We start from the raw sequence: 19676 nt of genomic DNA on the forward strand, positions 1-19676 counted from the left end.
GACCTTTCTCTATGCAAATGGAAACTGCAGTTCTCAATTTTGTGTCTCCTCTGACGCCCTACTTCTTTTTAAAAAATTATTTGTGTATTTTATTTTTGGCTATACCAGGTCTTCATTCGGAGAAGGCGATGGCACCCCACTCCAGTACTCTTGCCTGGAAAATCCCATGGACGGAGGAGCCTGGTGGGCTGCAGTCCATGGGGTCGCTAAGAGTCGGACACGACTAAGCGACTTCACTTTCACTTTTCACTTTCATGCATTAGAGAAGGAAATGGCAACCCACTCCAGTGTTCTTGCCTGGAGAATCCCAGGGATAGGGGAGCCTGGTGGGCTGCTGTCTATGGGGTCGCACAGAGTCGGACACGACTGAAGTAACTTAGCAGCAGCAGTGGGTCTTCATTGCTATGCGTAGGCTTTCTCTAGTTGCAGTGAGTTGGAGCTATGCTCTAGTTGTAGTACACAGGCTTCTCATTGTGGTAGCTTCTCTTTTTGTGGATCAGGGGCTCTAGAAATGAGGGTTCAGTATTTGTAGCACTCAGGGTTAGTTGCCCTGTGGAATGAGGAATCTTCCTGGACCAGGGATTGAACCTGTGTCCCTGAATTGGCAGGCAGATTTTTTACCACTGGGCCATCAGGAAAGCCCCCACCTTCTCATTGTACTTGTTTGCAAATCCATCTGCCCTACTGGACTGGACTGCTGGAGGCCACTGTCTGGGTTTCATTCATATTTAAATCACCAGCTCTCTAAGAAAGGGCCTGGCTTAGTGAGGAGAGCTCAATAAATGTTTGCTAAATGAATGATCTAGATGAAGGAACTGACCATGGCATTGAATCTTACTTCTGCCCATAATACTGCCTCCCCTCCCTCCATGTACTGGTTTGTCCCCCTCACTTCACCAAATCTCTTAGCAACAAAAACTTCCTCTAACACTGCATCCCAAACAGCAACTTCCTCCATCTCTCTATAGCCTTTTATTCTTTTTTATTTTCTTTTATAGCACATATAACCCTCTGAGAGTTTATATGCCTATTTGGATGTCTCTCTCCATTAGAATGTAAGCTCGTAATGTCGGAGACTTTGTCTTACTCACTGCTATGCTCCAGTTCATAGAAAAATGCTTAACATCTAGGAGGTGCTTAATTAGTAATTGTTGAATGAATAAATAAATGACTGGATGAATCAAAACAAGAACATAAATTATGGTAGTTTTCTCACTTTTAATTCAGGCTGCCCTACATTTTAGCTTGGTGGGTATGATTAGAGGGCTTTCCTGGTGGCTCAGTGGTAAAGAATCCTCCTGCCAGTGCAGGACATGCAGGAGACACAGGATAGATCCCTGGGTCAGGACGATCCCCTGGGGAAAGAAATGGCAATCTACTCCAGTATTCTTGCCTGGAAAATCCCATAGACAGAGGAGCCTGGCAGGCTGTAGTCAAAAGGATCGCAGAGTCGGACATGACTTAGCTAAACAACAACAAATCAAGGTACAATTAGTACACATCAGTATCCAGGTCTCCCCCGTCCTGGGCACACAGAAAACCACTCATCCTAACAAGTGTGCGGTTAGGTAGGTGTGGCTGCAGGAGTAGATCTGGCCCCTTGGCTCTGAGGGGATGTAACACTTGCATAACTGGGCCGAGACACAGCCGAGAAAGTGTGTGGAGTGTGTGCTGTCCACGAGCGCCTGCCCTTCCCCGGCTGAGATGATGGAGACTCCAAATCACAGGAGTCTGGGCTTGCTGAGCTGCTGTATGCAGAGCAGCTGTTCTGGAGAGCTGCCCAGAACCACAGGGAACTTTGCATGAGTCAGAAATTAACTTGTGTTAAGTTACTGAGATTTTAAAGTAGGCTGTTACTGCAACACAGGCTAGCCCATCCTGGTCCCCCCAAAGACTACTTGGTTCAAAATCCTTTACATCTGAGAAATAGATGAGACAAATGTATGGGAAAGAAGGAAAGAATGAAGTGTTTCCATCACCCAAATGCTTATCTACAGTAAGAGTTACAAAAGGGTCCACCGTGAGCCAAGCTTGGTGTCAGGTCCTAAGCTGGGCTGTGAGGGAACTGGGATGAACCTGAATCAATCCCTCTTCACACAGAGCTCACAGACCAGTGAGAGAGACAGGCATGTTGTCAAAATATAATGGGATGCTGCAAGATTATAGTTCTATTATGTGCAAGGTGTTCAGAGCACACTCAGAGTGGTGTGCTTCATCTTACCAGTTCTTATGTTGGCGTGCTGTGATTTATGGGGTCGCAAAGAGTCGGACACGACTGAGTGACTGATCTGATCTGATGTTAAGGTCCCTCCTGGCTCAGCCAAACAGGGACCACTTCTAGAACACACACAGGAGCCAGACCAGCTCAGACTGTCTCTGGCAGTTAAAGAGGGCAAACAAGGCGAGGGGCAAAGTTTCCCGTTCTTCCTGTGGTGCCTGCTCTTGGCTTCTGTAGGTGGGCTCCTCCTTCCTGGAGTGGAAGGCCTCCCCTGGCTCTGCAGGTCCTCCTCTGGGCCTGTCCTCTAAAATCTGAGCCCCAAATATTGTACTAGACAGGATTCTTCAGAGAAAGAGAACTAGATATGTTTTCTTTATTAATTATAAGGGCTTGGCTCACACAGTGATAGTGGCTGAGAAGTTCCAAGATTGTCAGTCAAGAGGTTGGAGATGAAGGATTGCCCATGATGTGGTCCTAGTCCAAGTCCAAAGGCCTGAGAATCAGGAGAGACAATGGAGCAAATTCCGAAAGCCTGCAAACTGGAGACCCAAGAAGAGAGATGTTCCAGTTTGAGTCTAAAGAAAGGAAAAGACTGATGTCCCGGTTCAAGCCAATAAAACAACAATAGTCCCCTCTTACTCAGCCTTTTTGTTCTACATAGATTGTTGTTTGATTGGATGAGGCCAACCACATCAGGGAAGGCATCTGCTTTGCACAGATTACTGGTTCAAATGTTAGTCCTCATCCAGAAACAGCCTCACAGATATATCTAGAACAACATCCGACCAAATGTCTGGGCACCCTGTGGCCCAGTCAACTTGACACATAACATAAACCATCACACATGGTAACACTTGTCCTGCCCGATTTCCTATTGATTCACAGCCAGTTCAGCTTTGGAAGCAAGAAGGGCAGGAAGGGAATCCAACAGACAAAAGTATATTGATGATGGACATATTTCTCATTCATTAAATGGCTACTGCTAGCCAGACATTCTCTCTAGAGCCAGAACTCTGCAACGTGGGAGAATTAGCCCCATCTACAGATAAGGAATCTCAAGATGAGAGAGATGAAATTCCCTGAGAGGAAGTCACTGTATCTGCGGGTGGCTCTCAGAGGGATCTGTACAGCACAGCCTCCCCTTCTAATTCCTTCCCTGTAACCCAAGCTCCTGACTTTTGTACCTAAGCTATTCTTCCTGCTCCTGGGCCTTCCAGCTATTGTTTCTTTCCTATGTTTTTGTCATAGCCAAGAAAAATAAAAAAGTCCCAACTGCCTGTCACTTAATAAAAATATTAATTTTTAAAACTATTTATTTTTGGCTGCACTGGGTCTTTGTTGCTGCTGGCAGGCTTTCTCCACTTGCAGTGAGCAGGGGCTGCTCTTCATTGCTGGAAGCAGGCCTCTCATTGTAATGGCTTTTTTTTTTGTGGAGCACAGACTTCAGGTATGTGGGTTTCGGTAGTTGTGGAGCACAGGCTTAGTTGTTCCTTGGCAAGTGGGATATCCCTGGACCTGGGAATCGAACCCATGTCTCCCACATTGGCAGGTGGATTCTTAACCACTGGACCACCAGGAAAGTCCTCAAAATATTACTTTTAACTCAAAGAATATGGTCATGACACCAGGAAAGAAGCAGGGCAGGAAATCAGTTCATTGTAAGGCTCTTACAATCCCAAGTCCCTTATCTTTTCCTACCACCTCATCTTGCTACAAAAGGCAACCCCCTCCAGTATTCTTGCCTGGGAAATCCCATGGACAGAGGAGCCTGGGGCTATAGTCCACAGGGTCACAAAGAGTCAGACATGACTTAGCGACTTAACGACAGTACCAATATCTTGCTACTTCTGCAAAGTCATTAAATAACTTGCCTCTGGCTCTGAAGAGTACCGAAAAAAGACAATTCAGAAGCTGGTCTGATGGCAAGGTGTCCTGTGGGTCTATTGCCCTTGAGCTTGGAGATATCTACCATTTCTCTGCCTGGGTTAGCTTCAAGATTTCTTTAGGTCAAGGAGGCTGCTACTTCAAAATGGTCCCTTGCCCTTTATTCATTGGTCAGCTCATGCATGTGATCCAACTGCTTCTCCCATCAGGAGCATTTAAGCAGGAGGTGGTGAAGTCAGTCAGCTGGACTGTAGGTGCCGAGTCTCAGGAAGAGTCCAAAGGACTGCTGTTGTTGCAGCTATTGCTGACAGGTGCCCTAGTGGAGAACAAGGAGTAAAACCAAAAACATCAGCCAATGTCTTAGCTTGTTCGGGTGGCTGCAGTAAGTACCATAGACTGGGTGGCTTATCATCATCCATCCGTCATGTGCTCAGTCATGTCCATTTCTCTGTGACCCCATGGACTGTAGCCCACCAGGTTCCTCTGTTCGTGGTATTTTCTAGGCAAGAATACCAGGAGTGACTTGCCATTTCCTCCTCCAGGAGATCTTCCCAACCCAGGGACTGAACCTTATGGAAACAGAATTCTGTTTCTCAGAGTTCTAGAGGATGGAATGTCCAAGCTCATGGTGCTGGCATATTCGGTGTCTGGTGAGAGCCTATTTCTTGGTTCCTAGATGGCCATCTTCTCACTAAGTCCTCATATGGCTGAAGGAAAGGAAAGAGTTCGGTGAAGTCTCTTTATTAAGGGCACTAATCCCATTCAAGATTGCCGGGAGAAATATCAATAACCTCAGATATGCAGATGACACCACCCTTATGGCAGAAAGTGAAGAGGAACTCAAAAGCCTCTTGATGAAAGTGAAAGAGAAGAGTGAAAAAGTTGGCTTAAATCTCAACATTCAGAAAACGAAGATCATGGCATCTGGTCCCATCACTTCATGGGAAATAGATGGGGAAACAGTGGAAACAGTGTCAGACTTTATTTTGGGGGGCTCCCAAATCACTGCAGATGGTGACTGCAGCCATGAAATTAAAAGAGGCTTACTCCTTGGAAGGAAAGTTATGACCAACCTAGATAGCATATTCAAAAGCAGAGACATTACTTTGCCAACAAAGGTTCATCTAGTCAAGGCTATGGTTTTTCCTGTGGTCATGTATGGATGTGAGAGTTGGACTGTGAAGAAGGCTGAGCGCCGAAGAATTGATGCTTTTGAACTGTGGTGTTGGAGAAGACTCTTGAGAGTCCCTTGGACTGCAAGGAGATCCAACCAGTCCATTCTGAAGGAGATCAGCCCTGGGATTTCTTTGGAGGGAATGATGCTGAAGCTGAAACTCCAGTACTTTGGCCACCTCATGCGAAGAGTTGACTCATTGGAAAAGACCCTGATGCTGGGAGGGATTGGGGGCAGGAGGAGAAGGGGACGACAGAGGATGAGATGGCTGGATGGCATCACTGACTCGATGGACATGAGTCTGGGTGAACTCCGGGAGTTGGTGATGGACAGGAAGGCCTGGCATGCTGCGATTCATGGAGTCGCAAAGATCTGGACATGACTGAGCAACCGAACTGAACTGAATCCCATTCAGGAGAGCTCTGCTCTCATGACCTAACTACTTCCCAAAGGCCCCACCTCCAAATACTATCACATTGGGGATTAGGTTTCAACACCTGAATTTGGAGGGGACAGTAATACTTAATCTATAGCTATGGCATCCCACTCCAGTACTCTTGCCTGGAAAATTCCATGGACGGAGGAGCCTAGTGAGCTGCAGTCCATGGGGTCGCTAAGAGTCAGACACAACTGAGCAACTTCACTTTCACGTCTCACTTTCATGCATTGGAGAAGGAAATGGCAACCCACTCCAGTGTTCTTGCCTGGAGAATCCCAGGGACGGGGGATCCTGGTGGGCTACCATCTTTGGGGTTGCACAGAGTCGGACATGACTGAAGTGACTTAGCAGCAGTAGCAGCAGCTACCAAAAAACAGAAAACCTTTAAGAAACAAAGTATCTCTGATCCTTATCTTTTGCTGAGACATCTTTCGGCCCAAGAACTAGGATATTTCCTTGGTTACAATATTCAGCTTTATTAAAGAGCAAGATAAACAAGCAGGTCTAAGAATTTCTATGGACAAGCCAAAGCGGTGTGTGCATGTGTTTACACGTGTATAAAATAGATCTTACAATTATAGCTGGGTCAAGACTTGAACCAAAATTATCCTTACTCCAAAATCCACACAAATACCAAGGTATGCTTTATTTTATACAATGTCACCTGCTCGTGTTTAAAATAAGAGGATGCTTATTCCTCCCACATGAGATACAAGCTCCTGGGGTTTCACAGGAACCTTTTGAAGACCGTGCTTTCACCAGTGGTTTTTACTCGTCTTTTTTGGCTCCAAACAAACCGAAAATAAATATTCATGCTTCCACCGGGAGCAGTAGCTCACTATGGTATAGGGTTTCAGTGCAGGGTCAGAGGCAGAGACAAGAGAGCCTGTGTGGGCTGGACAAGCCCTCAGATGATATAGATACTTCATGGGGAGATAACCAGTGCTGGCTTCTACACTACAGGGATCCTAATAGGGGGTGCCTAGTCAAGCTATGTTCAGGCTAGTCTTCCTGGGACAGATCTCATTTTAGTCCTTTGTTTATTTCTAACTTAAATTTAAACAATTTTTCATTAATAGGACAATTAAAAATAAACTCTAATATCCTTGGATCACTCTATGTTTCCTTTACATAGTTGCCAGAAAATTAGACACAGCTGGGAGCTGCCTTCTCAGGAGGATATGGACTTGAATTAGAGAGACCCAGTCTCCACTTCTAGTTCTTCTCCAGGAAGGAAGGGCACTAAACCCCTTGATTCCATTTCACCCACCCCTTGAGCCTCAGTTTCCTTGTCCTCAGAACCAGATGATCCTATCTCACTTCAGGATTTAGAAGGTCTTGCATGGAACAGATAAGATTTTCCAGTCTGCTGCCTGTCACTGAATGTTAAGTTTACAAGTTCATTTCTAAGAATTGGCTTAGTGTGTATATTTGTCATTGAAACAGCTATAGAGTATTTATTGTGATAATGTGTTACAATTTGCTCTGTCATTTCCCCAGTGGTGGTAATATGAATTGTCTCCAGTCTTCTTTTCTTATGGGCTTCCCTGGTGGCTCAGATGGTAAAGAATCTGCTTGCAATACAGGAGACCTGGGTTCAATTCCTGGGCTGAGAAGATTCCCTGGAGAAGGAACTAGCAACCCACTCCAGTATTCTTGCCTGGAGAATCCCCATGGATAGAGGATCCTGGCGGGCTACAGTCCATGGGGTCACAAAGAGTTGGACATGACTGAGCAGTTTATGAATTGGACTGATTCTTTTCTTATGAATTGGACTGCTTTGAACATCTTTACACAGATGACTTTTTCCTCTGCTGAAGTTATTTCCTTGGAGTAAATTCCCAGAGGTAGAATTACTGGATTGAAGAGTAGAATCTGCTTTGTAGCCCTTGATATTTATTGCCAGATGGATTCTCATTGTCTAAGAAAGCTTTCAACTGAGAGAGCCCAGCATGTGCGGTAGATACTATGGGTGGTTTCTGTCTGCCTCTGCTACTCCTGTCAAAAGCCCTACTTAGAGAAGCCATTCTCAGACTCTCATCCTGCAACTGCTACAAACTGGTAGAAAACAAGGACTAAACTGAGAAGGAAGATGAAGATCTGAAATGTGTAGGGATGCAGGGCTGGGAAATTGAAGGATGATAAAGCTCTCTGCATTTAAGGATTAGGATCTGACTTGGCTAAGCACTGTGGTCTAGAGAGAAAGGATGCTGGAAGAAAACTCTTGAAGTAAGTTAATATTTGTTGTACATTTATGAGCCCTTCCCCAACATGTGCCAACATTTATGTGGTATCTGAACCTGCCCACCTATTCATTTTGTAATGTAAGAAAGGCAAGGGGTCAAAGTCTGGTCCTGCCCATCCGGGACTTCTCCCAGCTAAGACACTAGAAGAAAGAACCTGCTTAAGAATCTGGGAAAGCCAAATGAGGGTAGAGCCTCAAACCAGAGGCAAACAACATGCTGAGGCACAGAACAAGGAATCAAGAATGTCCCTGAGATAAGCAAATGAAACGGTCCAGAGCAAGAGTAATGGGAGTGCACATGGAGTGAAGAACTCTGTGCAGGGAGGGAGGGTAATATGAACAAGGACAATTTCCTAAAAGGTTTTTTAACTGTGTTGTTCAAATCTTAAATATCTTTGCCAATGTTTTTTTCTGCTTCATCTATCAATAACCAAGAACACTGTATTAAAATAGTGAAGAATTTGTGAATAACTCTTTATAGATCTAAATATGTATATAATGTACAGTTTTGAAGCTATGCTATTGCACACATGCATGCTCAGCTGCTCAGTTATGTCTGACTCTTTGTAGCCCTCCAGGCTCCTCCTCTGGAGAAGGCAATGGCACCCCACTCCAGTACTTTTGCCTAGAAAATCCCATGGACGGAAGAGCCTGGTGGGCTGCAGTCCATGGGGTCGCTAGAGTCGGACACAACTGAGCAACTTCACTTTCCCTTTTCACTTTCATGCATTGGAGAAGGAAATGGCAACCCACTCCAGTGTTCTTGCCTGGAGGATCCCAGGGATGGGGGAGCCTGGTGGGCTGCCATCTTTGGGGTTGCACAGAGTCGGACATGACTGAAGTGACTTAGCAGCAGCAGCAGCAGCAGGCTCCTCCTCTGTCCAAGGAATTTTCCAAGCAAAAACACTGAAGTGGTTTGCTTTTTCCTTCTCCAGGGGATCTTCCCAACCTAGTGAATATGTTTTCTACGGTGACCTTCCTGATAAGCTGAACCTCTCAGCATTGTGCTGTGATTCTCCTTATCTTTCTTAAAGCTTTTTTCCTCAAAGTCAATATTCTTTTGCATTGATTTGATTACAGCTGCTTTTTTTGGTTAACATTTTCCTCCATTATTTTCCTAGCCTTCAACTTTAAATTTTTCTGTATTCATGTATTATATTTGAAATTATGTAAGTTCCTTTTTATATAGGCTGAGTCTTTGTGTTTTAACAGGAGAGTTTAATCCACTTATATATATTGTGATCACTGATTGATTTGAATTATTTCCACCCTCTTGTTTCTGTCTTTTCTATTCTTTCTCTCTCTACTGTTTTATACCCACTCATTATATTATTTGGACTGACTGCATTCTTCCTCTTCTTCATGCTACTTTTCCCTGTACTTGTTTGGAAATTAAATGCTCCAAGTCTATTCTTTTCAACAAAGTACAAACAGTATCTTTATTTTTTCTCAGAAAATACCACGACCTTAGAATGACTTAAGTCTGATCATTTACAACACACTATTTTTGTCCATGTTTAAGTTCTTGTCTTTTTGCCCCCAGAGACTAGATATTATCATTATATCAGTTTTCTCAGTTTTATCTACAAATTTACCAAAATCTTCACTAATCTTATATCCTTGCACATTTCAGCCATTTTTCTCAATAAGTATCTGCTGTTTGTAAACTTTTTCACTATTAATTTCTCTGAAAATTTCTGTATTTTACTCTTATTCTCGATTGATAATTTTCCTGAGTATGGAATTATGGGTCATTTTATTTTAGCACATTGAAGATATCAATTCACCATTTCTGGCTTCCATATTTTCTCAGCTGCTGCTGCTGTTAAGTTACTTCAGTCGTGTCCAACTCTGTGCGACCCCATAGACGGCAGCCCACCAGGCTCCCCCGTCCCTGGGATTCTCCAGGCAAGAACACTGGAGTGGGTTGCCGTTTCCTTCTCCAGTGCATGAAAGTGAAAAGTGAAAGTGAAGTCGCTCAGTCATGTCTGACTCTTAGCGACCCCATGGACTGCAGCCGACCAGGGTCCTCCATCCATGGGATTTTCCAGGCAAGAGTGCTGGAGTGGGGTGCCATTGAGAAATGCAAATCACACTACACTGAGTTACTATCTCAGTCAGAATGGTCATCATTTAAAAGTCTACAAATGACAAATGCTGGAGAGGGGATGGAGAAAAGAGAGCCCTCCTATACCACTGGTGAGAGTGTAAGTTGGTGCAGCCACTATGGAAAACAGTATGGAGGTTCCTCAAGAAATTGAAAATAGACTTGCCATCAGATCAGATCAGATCAGTCGCTCAGTCATGTCCGACTCTTTGTGACCCCATGAATCGCAGCACGCCAGGCCTCCCTGTCCATTACCAACTCCCGGAGTTCACTCAGACTCACGTCCATCGAGTCAGTGATGCCATCCAGCCATCTCATCCTCTGTCATCCCCTTCTCCTCCTGCCCCCAATCCCTCCCAGCATCAGGGTCTTTTCCAATGAGTCAACTCTTCGCATGAGGTGGCCAAAGCACTGGAGTTTCAGCTTTAGCATCATACCTTCCAAAGAAATCCCAGGGCTGATCTCCTTCAGAATGGACTGGTTGGATCTTCTTTGCCATATGACCCTGCAATCCCACTCTTGGGTATATATCCAGAGAGGACTATAATTTGAAAAGATGCATGCACCCCTGTGTTCACTGCAACACTATTTACAATAACCAAGACACCAAAGCAACCTAAATGCCCATTTACAGATGAATGGATAAAGAAGGTATAGTACATATATACAATGAAATAATTCTCTGTCATAAAAAAGAGTGACATAATGCCATTTGCAGCAACATGGAGGGGCCTAGTGATGATCATACTAAGTGAAGTAAGTCAGAAAGACAAATATCGTATGATATAACTCATATGTGGAATCTAAAATATGATACAAATGAGCCTGTCTACAAAACAGAACTAGCTCGCAGACACAGAGAACAGACCTGTGGTTGTCAAGGGGGAGGGGGTCGGGGAGGGATGGATTGGGAGCTTGAGATTCACAGACGCAAACTACTATACAGAGAATGAGTAAACAACAAAGTCCTACTGCATAGCACAGGGAACTATATTCAATATCCTGTGATAAACCATCATGGAAAAGAATATAAAAAAGAATGTATACTTAATACTCTGCAAAGGCATATATCGGAAAAGAATCGTAAAAAGTTTTGATATATGCATATATATATATATATATATATATATATATATATATATAATTGATTCACTTTGCTGTACACCTGAAACTAGCATACCATTGTAAATCAACTATACTTCAACAAATTAAAATAAAAAGAAAGAAAAGTAATTTACATGTACGAAAAGCTGAATCACTTCACTGTATAGCAGAAATTAAACAACATTGCAAGTCAACTATGCTGTCATTGCTGTTTAGTCACTAAGTCATGTCTGACTCTTTGAGACCCCATGGATTGTAGCCCTCGGGGCTCCTCTGCCCATGGGATTTCCCAGGCAAGAATACTCAAGTGGGTTGCCATTTCCTTCTCCAAGGGATCTTCCTGACTTGGGGATTGAACCCATGTCTCCTGCTTGGCAGGCAGATTCTTTATGAATGAGCCACCTGGGAAGCCCTGCAAATCAAACCTACTTCAATTTTTTTAAAAAGAAGAGACACCAGAGTGCTTGTCCTTTCTCTGTGTCATGTAAAGACATAGTCAGAAGGTGGCTGTCCACAAGCCATGGAGAGAGCTCTCACCAGAACTTAACCATGTTGGCACCCTGAGCTTAGACTTCCCTACTCCAGAACTGAGAAAAAATGTTCTGCTGTTTAAGTCACCCAGTCTGTGTTATTTTGTTATGGTAGCCTGAGGAGATGCCATATAAAAAAATGAGATAATACAGTAAAATATATGTACATTCTTCTCTAGAGAAGTCAGTCATCAGACACATTGCTGATCTTTTGAGAGAAGTCTTATCTTTCTTTCTGACTTTTCTTCTCTTTCTTCCTACCTCCAAACATCTTTTTTTTTTTTTTCTAATTTTCTGGAGTTTACTGTTATTTGCGTGTGTGTGTGTGTGTGTGTGTGTGTGATCTGTTGTTCTTTTGGGTCAGAGAATTGGTTTTTCTTATCTGCCTTATTCTCCGGAAAACAGACTCTGAGTAAAAAATTAGCATTCACAAAGAATTTTGGAGATGGCTTCCAGGATCAAGGTCTATGAAATAAAGGAGTAGGGTTGGAACAGGATGAAGCTGGGTGGTCATGCAGTCACAAAAATAGCACCATCAGCCCATCCTTTGGGGAAATCTGGCACTTGGATGGTCCCAACTTGGGGCAATGTGGCTGAGCCTTTATAATTCACAGCAATGACTCATTGGACTGATGCCACCCTCAAGACAGGTGTGCGACGCTGGGCAAGGTGACCCTCTTCAGCTGTACCCCCTGTCCATTGCCAGCACTCGTAGTAGTTGGTCCTGATGGAGGTAGGGAAGAGAATTGGGCAGGTATACCGGAGCATTCACTACAGTCCACCCCTCATGATATTCAGATCTATTTGTTGGTATATGTCCTGGAAGGAGATCTTTCAGGACTCCAGTGGACTCTTCTGAAAAAACTTAAAATTAAGATTAATGGTATGAACTACTGCACTGACTGCCACAGGACACAATAGATACTCATCATCTTTGTCCTCTACTATCCTGACCCCTCATCCTCAACGAGTGCCTCTGAAGGTTTAGATAACTTACCTGGAGGGGTGAGCCAGGCTCTCATTTCTGAGGTCACCCTGGCCTTCTCAGGCAATAACTATTGCACTTAATCTATTTATCATCAAAATTAGGTAAACAAGTATCAAGAAACACTCAAATGAATCTCTTGGGTACCAAACATAGTCTTCCTCGCCCCCACCGTGTACCAGCAGCTCCACCTCTTCCTGACTGTTGTTCAGTTGCTTCAGTTCAGTCAGTTCAGTCGCTCAGTCGTGTCTGACTCTTTGTGACCCCATGAACCGCAGCACGCCAGGCCTCCCTGTCCATCACCAACTCCTGGAGTCCACCCAAACCCATGTCCATCGAATCAGTGATGCCATCCAACCATCTCATCCTCTGTCATCCCCTTCTCCTCCTGCCCCCAATCCCTCCCAGCATCAGGATCTTTTCCAGTGAGTCAGCTGTTCGCATCAGGTGGCCAAAGTATTGGAGTTTCAGCCTCAACATCAGTCCTTCCAATGAACACCCAGGACTGATCTCCTTTAGGATGGACTGGTTGGATTTCCTTGCAGTCCAAGGGACTCTCAAGAGTCTTCTCCAACACCACAGTTCAAAAGCATCAATTCTTCGGTGCTCAGCGTTCTTTATAGTCCAACTCTCACATCCATACATGACCACTGGAAAAACCACAGCCTTGACTAGACAAACCTTTGTTGGCAAAGTAATGTCTCTGCTTTTGAATATGCTATCTAGGTTGGTCATAAATTTCCTTTCAAGGAGTAAGCATCTTTTAATTTCATGGCTGCAATCGCCATCTGCAGTGATTTTGGAGCCCAGAAAAATAAAACCAGCCACTGTTTCCACTGTTTCCCCATCTATCTGCCATGAAGTGATGGGACCAGATGCTATGATCTTAGTTTTCTGAATGTTGAGCTTTAAGCCAACTTTTTCACTCTCCTCTTTCACTTTCATCAAGAGGCTCTTTAGTTCTTCTCTTTCTGCCATAAGGGTGGTGTCATTTGCATATCTGAGGTTATTGATATTTCGAGAGAGCAAGAGGTAGCTGAAAAGTTCATGGAATTCTTTCTGGAAACACTTCCTTTTCTGTAAGTAAACTTATGGAGAGCCCAGAGTCATGGGGATGAAGCACAAATTCCCCAAGTGGATAACTAGGAATGATGGCAAGGAGGCTACTCCTATAGAAACTCTGTGGTTTCCAGATCCATGTATTCAATCTACTAGGAATACAGCTTTCTATAGATCAGGCTCGCTTTTCTGCCTTGAGGATCATTATGACAGTGGCAACTACCTTGATTCTGGCAGTCAATGCTGAAATCTCACCTCTATTTGGGGGATCATGTCATCTCCGTTGTTATCAGGAGCCCAATTCTGCTATCATGAGCTCTGGTCTACGGGGAACAGCCATCACCGAGCTTCTCAATGATGCTGATCTTCCTCTGGTCAGTATGTTCTTTATTGCTTTGGCAAGTAAGGTGTCTTCTGGGCCCACCTGTGCAATAGATCCTTTTGGTAGATTTCCAGCCTTATATAGTTAATCCATTCTAATCTGCACAGCTCTCTGAGCCATTTTATCGCTGCTTCCAACATCTTCCACAGCAACTATGGTATTTCAGCTTCATTAACTGTGGGTTATAAGCATCTCCAAACATTTAAGAGTCATCCTGAAAGTGTGTTCAGCACTGTCTCCCAGGATCCTAGTCAGGGAGAGAACTGCCATATGTTTAAACTTTTCCTTATCCAGTTTTATGGTCTTGGTACATGTTGGTTCTGTCCTGCAGCTCCTCTGGGTTATAGTCCTCTCTTCCTTTACCAGGCCTAGCACTTCCCTAGCTGGAATATGTTATCATGAATCCTATTTTTTTCTAGTGACAAAAGGGAGGCAAATAGATATGTTATGTGTTAGCTTGTGAAGCAAAGGCTCTGCATTGTCTTCAAGAGAAGGGGAGGTTCTAGCCTTTAGCGGGGAGTGGTGGGCTATTGCCGGAGACTTAGAAGATTCCAAGCAATCTAGAGACATAAGATATTCAAATTACATAAAGCCATACATCCTCCGGCCACATCTCAGGGTCCTATTCCTTTTCAATTAGGGCTCCACATTGGTGGAGTAACCCTGCCTGAGTTTAGAACCCTACTCTTATGATGAAATCCTGGGTCAGCTCAGATCTCTCTGTTTCAGACTCCAGGAGATGGGGAGTCTCTACATATGCTGCCGAATATTTACCCTCACTATCTCATTATCTGTCTCCAAAATATCAATTGCTCCCTGCCACACTCATCCAATTCCATTCTCCTTGGAGCATATTACCTCTGTTTTACCCAAACACCTAACCCACGGCTGTATGGAAATACACCTGCATACCTTCCCAGTTCACCACGGGGAAAACTGTAGCCATTTCACTGCTACCTTGTGCCTGGAATCATCTTCCTCGACCAGTGATAACATTCTCACTGCCAGCAACCAGTGCAAAAGTTTTATATTAACATCTGCATCCTTAGACATTTCAGGAACCAACTACTGCAGGTCAGATTTCCTGGGAAGTGGATCCTGGGATGGACATTTACATATGGCAAACTCTGGGGAGAATAGTCTCAGAATAAACACCTTGAAGGACATGAAGGGACAGTTTGAACAGAAGGAGAAGGTAGGGTATGGAAGCCCTCACAGCAGTTCTCAGCTAATCCAAGGTGGACCGCTGCAACTTGGACAGAGTTGAAGAATAATCCTGAATCTAGGTGAGGAGGCTGACTTGATTCCTATGCATTCACCCCTCACTGGAGGCTGACCGCCCTCAGGAAGGTGGGTGGGGGTGAACTTGGATGAGAGCAATTGTTCACAAAAGTTCCAAGTCAAGGAGAAGGACAGAAATGAAGCCACTGCTTGAAGACATGATATGGTCAAGGAAAGAGTTCCTTAAATGAAAAAAGATGTTAGCACTCTTGCTGCTGCTAAGTCGCTTCAGTCATGTCCGACTCTGTGCGACCCCATAGATGGCAGCCACCAGGCTCCCCCGTCCCTGGGATTCTCCAGGCAAGAACACTGGAGTGGGTTGCCATTACCTTCTCCAATGCATGAAACTGAAAAGTGAAAGTGCAGTCACTCAGTTGTGTCCGACTCTTAGCGACCCCATGGACTGCAGCCTACCAGGCTCCTCCGTCCATGGGATTTTACAGGCAAGAGTACTGGAGTGGGGTGCCATTGCCTTCTCCAGTTAGCACTCTTAGGCTAAAAGAAAGGAACTATAGGAAAGGGAATGTTTCTGCCATCGGGGGGAGGTCTGTGACCTGGTGGTAGGTGGGATGCAGGGAAGATTATAAAGGAGATTATAAAGGAGAGGAGAAGGAAGTCTCCTCCCTTTGCTGAGAACTGAAGACACTGTGAAAGAAGCCACCCTGAAAGCTATGGACCATTTGGGAAAATAGTTCCATGTACGAGGGCAGATGTGTGTGTTTAAAAGCTACTCATTAAACAATCGTGAGAATGGAGAGGTATGCCTGAAACTCACACAGATGGGGAGAGCTTGAAGGGAACCAGACCTGGAAGAGAATCTGGGCTTGGAGAAAATTTTCAATTAAAAAAATCTGTTGACCTTATTGAATCAGTGTTTCCCAAATTTATATGACCATGGAAGTTTCTGATGTGTCTCAGAACACTCCTCAAAACACAGCTAGGAAATGCTGAACCAAGTAATAACTTGAAGATTTTAATCAGTCTTCTAATGGCCGATTCATCATCAGGGAATGAATGAGAGAAATTTCATTCCAAGAGAAATGAAATAAAAATGAAGAATGGTTGAACTTTATTATTCAATAATATTTCCATTTGGAACACATTTACAGAGCATCTACTGTCTGGTGGGCTTCCCTGGTAGCTCAGAAGGTAAAGAATCTGCCTACAATGCAGGAGATCCCTGAGTCAGGAAGATCCCCTGGGAATGGCTACCCACTGCAGTATTCTTGCCTGGAGAATCTTATGGACAGGGAAGCCTGGCAGGCTACAGTCCATGGGGTCACAAAGAGTTGGACACGACTGAGCGACTAAGTGCACACTCCACACAAACACTGTCCACTAGATGCTGTTCTGGGCCCTAAGGACACAGAGATGACCAAGGTAAAGCCCCAGCTCTCAAGGAGCTGGCAGCCTGTGAGGGGACTCAGGTCTCAAGTAGATGTTATACTGAGTATATGTCCCTTGTCGGGGGAGACCCTTGGTGATCAGCCAGGAGACTGTGCTTGTCCAGACAGGGCCTAGACACCTTTTCTTCATGAGAATGGCCATGAAGGAAGAGGAAGACGGGAGCTGGGCCTGGGTGAGGAGACTTGAAGAGGGACCAAGAAGGGAAAGGGAAGGCCAGGATTTGGGGTAAGTACCTACCTGGTCTGCCTCTGCCATTATCTGGTCATGTAATCTTCGGCCTGCCCCATCTTTTACTGTCCTGGAGCTTCTGTCTCATTTGCAAAAGTAGGGATAGTAATAACCCACATCTCACCGGGTCTCCGCAACGATCAAATAGGAAAAAAGGGATGTGAAAAAATTACGTAAATCGTAAGGCACTCCACAAAGAGGGATCTTATGACTTACTTATTCCTTCACAAAGTGCATTTCAAAGAAAGCTAAACAAACTCCCCCAAACTTTCCACTCTCAGGGCTATTTTTATTTTGTGATTTTCCAAGCCTCAAAATGAAATTGAAAAGAAAAAAAAAAAAGCCTTCAGCGGCTGCTTTTTATATGATAGTTTATGAGTCAGGATGAAATAGAAATCATGATAGCACAAGGCCCCAAGTTTACATTCTCAGGGAGGCCATGGGCTGGGAGCGCCGAGGACTTTCGGGAGGGCAGTTGAAATCACCAACACCAGCCTGGCTCTAACTAGCCTGTGTAATTTTAAGTGGTCTAATCAGCCCTGCTTTTCACAAACACAAATAAATAAAAATTGACATTACATCGGGCAACAATATGGCATGCCCTGTGCAATGAGAACCAGCTGAGTTTATGCTCCCCACGGTTTACGGAGAAGGCGGCCATGCACCGTGTTCTGGGGACAGATGGCTATGTGGCTTCTTAACACACATGTTCCAGGACAGCAGTTCCCAGCCCCTTGGGGGGATGCAGACTTCTTTCAGATGGTTCTAGAGATTCATGTTACAGCAGCCGTGTCAATAGACTGGCAAAATACTGGCTCCCACATATACGTAGGCAGAATTTTTAAGTGTGCCTGCATTTCCAGAGGCTTTGTTCTTGAGGAATTTTCTCAATTAACAGATACTAAAAGCATAACAACTGTGCCATGAGGGCGAAGCCTTTCATGTTAACAAAGGGTCCTCTCTCTCAAAAGGGTTGGATCCCATTGTTCTAATGTGACAGAAGCCCCAGAATTCATTAAAATCCAATTGTAGAATGCTGTGGCGCCTGGAGAAAAGGAACCACAGGGGTCTGAGAAAAGACAGGAACCAATGCTCTTTCTAGGAGCTCCAAAGCCTGGACCTGCTCTTGGAGGCAACAGATTCTCACATGCTGCGATTCCTCTTACCCAGTGTCTGGTCCTCCAGCCTCGCCCGCCTCGGGAAGGGGCTCCTCACTGCAGTGGAAGTGAGCTTTCCAAAATGGAAATCTCAACTTGATGCTCTCCAACTCCAGGAACCTGCCACTGCCCTGGGCACAAAATCCAAACTCTTTCCGGAGGCTAGTGAAACTTGAGGCAAGATCCACCCCCTTTCCTCTCAGACTGCATCTCCTGCCCCTCCCATCACTCAACATTCCAGCCCCTGGGCTTCCTGCCTTATTTAAAATACAACCCCACAGGGCCATCCCTAGCAGTCTGGTGGTTAAGATTCTTCCCTGCTACCGCAGGGGGCGTGGGTTCAATCCCTGGTCCAGGAACCAAGATCCTGCATGCCATATAGTGTGGCCAAGAAATAAAAATAAAAAATAAAAACAACCCCACCATCACAGCCGCACACACACTCCACTCCCACCCTCGCCTCTGCATTTGCATACATTTACACTCTCAGACACTTCTTCCCTCCTTACCTTAGCCTAAATAACTTCTTAGGCATCATTTACTTTGGGAAGGTTTGCTAGAATCTTCCCCCTAGGGACAGGTCTGAGTTAGTTAGCCCTACTATGGATACAGCTTCTGTAGTGTGTCCTGGGAACATGCAATGTGCCTGGTTTGTTAGTCATCAGTCCGTCACCAGATCTGAAGCTTCATGAGCTTTGTGCCCTGGCATGTCCTGGTGGCAGAAGGTCAATAAATAGGCTCTGAATGAATGTGTGCAGATGTGCAATGAACGTCTTTCCCCTTGTGGGATTGGAGAGTAATGTTTCTGACAGAGGACCCATGCAGCCCCAGCCCCATCACCCTGTACAGTCAACTACTAATTCCCCAAGCCAGATGGGCCTGGGAGCAGGTGCTAGCTCTCGTTCAAGAGCAGAGCAAAATCCTGCAGAAGGTTCTGGTGTTGGCTACAAACTGTTGGGAAGACAGATGCTTGTATTGTTGCAGGAAGGGGGACCCCTTCCAGGGCCCGAAACTGGGCTCTTGTCTGACACTCAGAAATGAATTGTCCGAGGAGACACATGTGCTGACAAAGCAAGAGGTTTTATTGGGAAAGGGCACCTGGGTGGAGAGCAGTAGGGTAAGGGAACCCAGGAGAACTGCTCTGTCACATGGCTTGCATTCTTGGGTTTTATGGTGATGGTATTAGTTTCTGGGTTGTCTTTAGCCAGTCATTCTGACCCAGAGTCCTTCCTGGTGGTGCACACCTTGTTCAGCCAAGATGGACACCAGAGAGAAGGATTCTGGGAGGTGATTGGACAGGTGGTGTCTCCTTTTGACCTTTCCCGAACTCTTCTAGTTGGTGGCTTATTATTTCTGTTCCTTACCAGGACCTCCTGTTGTAAAACAACTCATGCAAATAGTTACTATGGTGCCTGGCCAGGGTGGGCGGTTTCAATCAGTGTGCTTCCCCTAACAGTATCAGGGAAAAAATGAAGA

The 19676-nt window shown here is 44.8% G+C and overlaps 1 long non-coding RNA gene across 1 annotated transcript; it reads right to left on the reverse strand.

Annotated features, from left to right (window-relative positions):
- Window positions 1-347: 347 nt before the first annotated feature.
- Window positions 348-19289, reverse strand: LOC123465903. The gene is made up of 3 exons (XR_006641215.1): window positions 18210-19289; window positions 17053-17172; window positions 348-4418 (listed from the first exon to the last, which is right to left on the reverse strand). It is a non-coding gene; the product is annotated as an uncharacterized LOC123465903 (long non-coding RNA).
- Between the last annotated feature and the right edge of the window lie 387 nt (window positions 19290-19676).

This window comes from Bubalus bubalis, chromosome 6 (genome assembly GCF_019923935.1).
Source record: "Bubalus bubalis isolate 160015118507 breed Murrah chromosome 6, NDDB_SH_1, whole genome shotgun sequence".
Lineage (NCBI taxonomy): Eukaryota > Metazoa > Chordata > Mammalia > Artiodactyla > Bovidae > Bubalus > Bubalus bubalis.